This window comes from Astatotilapia calliptera, chromosome 13, assembly GCF_900246225.1.
Source record: "Astatotilapia calliptera chromosome 13, fAstCal1.2, whole genome shotgun sequence".
Lineage (NCBI taxonomy): Eukaryota > Metazoa > Chordata > Actinopteri > Cichliformes > Cichlidae > Astatotilapia > Astatotilapia calliptera.
This window is the reverse complement of record NC_039314.1, coordinates 18,903,931-18,909,930: the sequence shown is the minus strand read 5'-3', so window position 1 is coordinate 18,909,930 and position 6,000 is coordinate 18,903,931. Positions and strand designations below refer to the sequence as shown.

Genomic DNA, 6,000 nt, shown 5'->3' with positions numbered 1-6,000 from the left:
TACCTAATACACCCATAACATGAAATGCATCTTTGGAAACCCAATCCGAGACAGGATTGCCAGCAAAATGGGAAACTTAAGACACAACACCGCACCCTAAACCACGTTTTATGCCTAACACGACAACATCCTTCAAGTAAACACTGTATAACCCTACTTATACAGTGTTTACTTGTCAGCTGTTGTGTTGACAATATGACATTATGCTCATTTTATACAATACTGTGAAATAATATTTCCCGGCCTTCTGGACTTCTTTCTTTTTGTATATTTTTCACTCTTACATGTTTCAGATCATCAAATATGCTTTAATATTAGACAAAGATAACCAGAGTAGTGCCGAAGTATCTCGATCAGATTTAATTCCAGATTTTGACTAGGTTGCTCCAAAACTCTCATTGTGTTTTTTGGAGCCATTAAGAGGTGGACTTGCTGGTGTATTTTGGATCATTGTTCTTCTGTATAACCCAAGTGCATGTGCAAGTGCATGGACTGATGGCCAGACATTCTCCTTCTGGATTTTCTGGTAGAGTTGTAATGAGATACAGACCTTCCAGAAGTTCCTTAGGTGGTGTTCTGGTTCTTTTATGATGACATGGTTGAGTCATCGATTCGGCAAATTCTGGTAATTTGCCCAATTCCTGGGAAGATGCACTACTGTCCCAAGTTTTCTCTATCTGTGGATGTCAGCTCTCACTGTGGTTCAATGGAGTCCCAAACCTTAGAAATGGCATTGTGAACATTTCCAGACTGATAGATGGCAATGACTTTGTTTTGCCTGCGTCTTTGAGTTTCTGTAGCTCCTTAATAAATGAAATCATCGTTTAATAACTGCATTTTGTGTTCACTCAGGTTATCTTTTTAACATTAAAATCTGTTTGATTTTCTGAAACACTTAAGTGTGAGGATTGTGCAAAAAGATAAGAATTCAGGAATGGGGCAAAGATTTTTTCACAGCACCGTATACATCTTTTTATGTTCAGGCTTTCAGAAAATGGTCCATACAGACCAATCATGCCTTACATTGTCAGTGTTGCTCATGTTTATTTTAAGGGAAAATTGCCAAGCCAACACTACAAACTAAAACGAACCTGTTATGCCCATTCTACAGATACACACAGCAAAGCGGAGACCCACGTCCTCCCACCAGCCAAAATGCCCTCACACAATAAGTCCATGGTGAGAGTTAGTCAACTCAGATAGTGAACAAAAATTTAAAAATTTAAATGTAAGGTGAAGGTCATTTTTTCCAATGAGAGAATTTGCTATATTCTGCAATGGAAATCCTCCATTGTGGATCTATCGCTGAAGATCCAGAGAAGAATTAGCCAGTATGCAGTGGACGAGAGACCTAATTGTACCCAAACAGGTTTTTATAAAGCCCCCCCCCCAAAAAGGCGAATGTCTTCCCAGATACATGGAAGCTCCAGGTTCTGTGTCACATTTCATTACAAAGAGGGGGGTTGATTTTTCAGCTTGCTCCACAGCAGTGGTGTCTAATGTAATCTGTGGATTATTTTAAACAATGCTCATCTTTAAATCAAAGAAGCATAAAGTAGGTGTAGCAGGTTGTGCGTTTTCTTGGGATAATCTTGCAACTGTAGTCATGGTCACAGGATGATGTGGGAAGAACTGCTTTAAACACTAATGAATCAGTAGGCGGCACAGTGTTTTTCTTTTGTGTTCCACCACGTATTAAAGATGATCATGCTTACTGGACAAACTCACTGGCATTTATGTCTTTTAGCAACAACATTAAAACCATCTGCCTACGAATGTGTGGTTTCCTCACATGCCAAAACAGGTCTGTCCAAACAGGGTACTGACAAAGAACCTCTGGGCTTGCAGGTTTTTTGCTGTGGCCATTACCTTCAGGGACTGGGATGTGCCCGGTCTTCAACAGCATTTAGACGAGTGGTACATCAAACTAAATATTGTTACAAAGTAAGATCCATATGAATTGCACTGTAAGAAAATCATCAGTGTTACTCATTTTACCTTTATTGTGTTTTAATGTAGGAACTAACATGTGTTAATGTTATTGCTACTGCATTATCTTACCATCTTTGGCATCCAATATTGAACTTGAGCTTTATTATGTTAAAAAAATCATAAGGCTAAGGCATGAGAGATGGTGCTATGAAATGTCTACGGTATAGTTTACATTTTTTCCATCAGCTGGAAGTGTTGCTGCCTGGCGCTCAAGGACACTTAGGTGAGGAGAAACACATAATTTTGGCAGTAACTCCCACGACATCACTACTGATCACTGCCATTGTGCAACTTACATAATAATAATAATTAAAGAAAAAACATTCAAGGACACAAAGATAAGAAGAGAAACAACTGTACTGCAAAATCACTGCATTTTATTGTATTTTTTTTTTTGGAGTTTTTAGGTTGATTTTTTTTAAAGACGTTTGAAACATTTGTGATGGCATCATTGCTGTTATAGCCTCTAAAAGACCTTGAATAACCAAAGTGCTAGAATAGTTATATTTCAATGGCTTCACTCTGTTAGTAAGAATTGTACATCAAAAAATCTGCTCAGGTGAAAACACATATCAAAGAAAATTAACAAAATTGATACTTCAACCATATCAAAGTATCCTCTACCCCCTGATTGACATAGTAGTACAAGGGGATGTGGTACAGCACCCTATCTGACTTCCTTTAATACTCCCACCCAAAAAAGCTGAAAAAAAAAAGTTACATAGTTTTCATGTCCACAGCATAGACATCAGCATACTGAGCCATCGCAGCAGTAGAACACCACACTTTAACTACATGGGCATCTAATGAAAACTGATACATAAATTCCTAATGTCATGTAAAGTGTGTAAAATAAAACTTTGTCAGTGAGCTAGTGAAAACAATTCTATTCGACACTGCATATACAGACTCTCAAGCCTAAAGAGATCACACAGTTTCAGAGTTAAAACACAATTTATTTAATGCTTAAATAACTGGTTCTGACCATCCAGTGTTTTGTCATACAATATGCTATTTGGAGCTACAATCAAACAATGTCTTTATGTGTCCTTAATGTGAGTAGGTTTTAAATTAAGGAAATACTTCACCAAAGAATCCAAAGTGAAATGCCCCAGTTTTCCTTTAATACCACAGCAGCCATTAGAAAACCAAACTGAAACACTGCTAAATGTTTACAAACAGTCTTACAGTGTACAGAGACTCCTAAACCTTATAGCCAATATGCACAATACAAGTATAATTTTACAGCGAGCCAGCCTACTAGCATTTACATTCTGATTACTTCGTTCCTGTAGCAGAAGCTGCCCTCCAGTTTTACACAGACAGACAAGACATCACATCCTCAAGAAGCTAGAGATTTTTTTTCATCCTCACCCCAACATGATAAAAGCTTTAATGGTATCCTTTTTCAATTTGAAATATAAAATCGGTGACAAACGTCAGGGCTATATGTGTATAGTGATAAAGGGATTCATTTGAATACAGTGTTTTGCAAACCTGTAAAAATTGTAATTAAAATAATGTGAACAGCATGCATGAAAATATGAGTACTCTGAAAGGCTCCTTTTTTTTGCAGGATTAGATCCATTCCCACTTTGGGAATTACAGAAATTAGATTTTTTTCTGGAAATTTCTTCTGTTAAAATCAAACCAGCTTTTTCATGTACAAACATTATACCTGTTCTAGTAATTAATTATACAAGAACCCGTGAAGTTACACTCAAATCTTTAAAAGTGAAATCGTTTCAGTAAATTTTGAAAGCACTTGAAAAGGTCACTCTCCTCAGTGCGTTCGCAACCAGCAACTTGTCCATTCGATTTAAAAGAATTATACACATTAGAATTTTATATACAGGAAAAAAAAGCTTTTGTGTTAGTTGTGTTTAAGTTTTAAAAAGGAAGGAAAAAAACCTCCAAACAATTTACATCCTGACAACAATGGGTTCAAGAAAAAACTATAAGGCGAGTGTTGAAGTTGGATTAGAAGTGTCCATTCGATTTTTCTTGTGTGTGTTATTGTAACTACCTCATTCTTTTCACCCACCATGTGCATTGAGCTCTTGTGCCATCTTTGGTCACAGTTGCACCTGTGTGGTTGTCAGTAATGGAGTCTCTGTCGTTTTTCGCAACAAACGACGCTCCTCCAAAAAGCTCTCACAACACCAGTGGACCGATGGCACGTATTGTTTCACACAAAACAGGAAGCAGGATCATTGTCCACTGGTCCACCACAGTCAGAAAGTGAGAACTTCTTGGTCCTTTAATTGACAGGGAGTGAGTTTTTCATGCTCATGCGCAAGTCAGAAGGGTTGACTCCTTTCATGTGAAAGCCATTTATTTAGAGCAGATAGTGGCACGCTGGACCTTGCTTTAAGTCCTCGAACCTGAAGTCTTAGCCCTCTGAACACTTGTTCCCAGGAAACGTTGAACTTGGTTCCTCTGTATCTGGAAGACAAAACAGTACGTTGCATATTGCAGCACATTTACTGTCACCCTCTTGAAGCTCATACAATACATTACAACTGACAGTGCATTGCCTAATATTGAGTATTAAACTGAATTCAAAGGGTGTAACGTGTACAATGTTTTTCTTAAGTGTTTCATTCCTTTGTATGACAAAATGACAACACATTAACAAGACCTGATGGTACGTGGGTTGTTATGGTGACCTCTGTTACCATAGAAACTCTTTGGCAGACTTCATGGCAGTGCCATCCCATTTCTGCGCAGATGGAATGATTCACCGCAAACATACGGGTGAGCAGCAGTAGGGATTAACAGTCTGGCCAGTGGGATAACAAACTCTTTTTGGATGGGACAAAGCTGTTGTGAGTTGGGGATTTAGTGGACAAAGAAAAGGCGTGGAGGGTTTTAGCGGGGCAATATAATGCTGAGGTGTGTAGTGACCCTCAACCCTGTTCCCTTTGTAAATGTTTTCTATTCATTCACACTGAGGGAACGCAGAGGACAGAAAATCTGCCAGGGGATAACCAAGCTCATGCCAGTTTCTTCTTTGCTTTGAGTTTGAACTATCTGACTAAATTGATGATTTCATTTACTTTAATACTGTGGATACAGGCATCTCATGTGCAGCACTGTGCAAACGTTTGAGCAGCTTCAGAGGTTCCCAAATGTGATGCTGTAGAGTATGTAAAGTATAGTATTTATTGAGAGTATGTAAAAAAGAAATTGCTAGTTTTCTTCAGGATCATTCTCCTTTTGCATGATTTGAGCCAAGCTTTTGACTCTAGGGTATACAGAGACTATGGTATACAGAGTTCATGGTCAACCCAATGACAGTAAGGTGCCCTGTGCCTGCAAAACAAATCCAAATCACCCCCCTTCCGCTTTGACAGCTGGTATCAAGCGTTAGTACTGATGTGCTGCTTTTGATTTTTGCCAAATATGGGTCTGTGCAATACAACCAAACATCTCCACTTTGGTCTTGACTGTCCAAAGGACATTGCACATTAAGTCTTTCTGGTTTCTTCAGATGCAACAACCTAAACTGTGGTGTCTTGTTCTGTTTAGACAAGACAGGCTTTCTCTTAACGGCACATCCAACTTACTTATGATCAGTTGATCAACTGCATTTGATTAGCAGCAACTGGCTGCTATTTACCTTCTTCCTTCTTTCAAAAGCAGTACAGGTGTACTTTGTTTTTCACAGGACTGTATCTCTCGACAAGACATCTTTATAGTTAACTATTAAAAAAGAAACAAACAAAATCTGCTATTTACTAGCTTAATAGTAAAACGTGGTTACACTGAACACGACTGATTACTTTGTACTACATTTATTAATAAATAAAAGGTATACCGGTAGGTTAATTGAGAGGTAGGTTACTTTTGGTGCCTAAAATGATAGTTTGCTCTGTTCAAAGTTTAAAATCTGTAAAGCCTAGAAATAAAAACACAGAATACACTAATACAAAAGTGAAGGCATTAGGTGGTACTAGGTGCTATTCAATGCCCCTGACTTCAGTTAGTGGGAAGTCAGTGAACAAC

The 6,000-nt window shown here is 38.2% G+C and overlaps 1 protein-coding gene across 42 annotated transcripts in view; it reads right to left on the bottom strand.

The window, feature by feature from the left end:
- Positions 1-2,927: 2,927 nt before the first annotated feature.
- The window catches only part of LOC113034723 (ankyrin-3-like), a 119,151-nt gene continuing 116,078 nt past the window's right edge, over positions 2,928-6,000 (bottom strand). For all 42 annotated transcript variants that reach the window (XM_026189644.1, XM_026189645.1, XM_026189659.1 and 39 more), the window contains one exon: positions 2,928-4,437. The gene's annotated coding sequence lies outside the window, so the exon portion shown is untranslated. The remainder of the gene's footprint in view (positions 4,438-6,000) is intronic.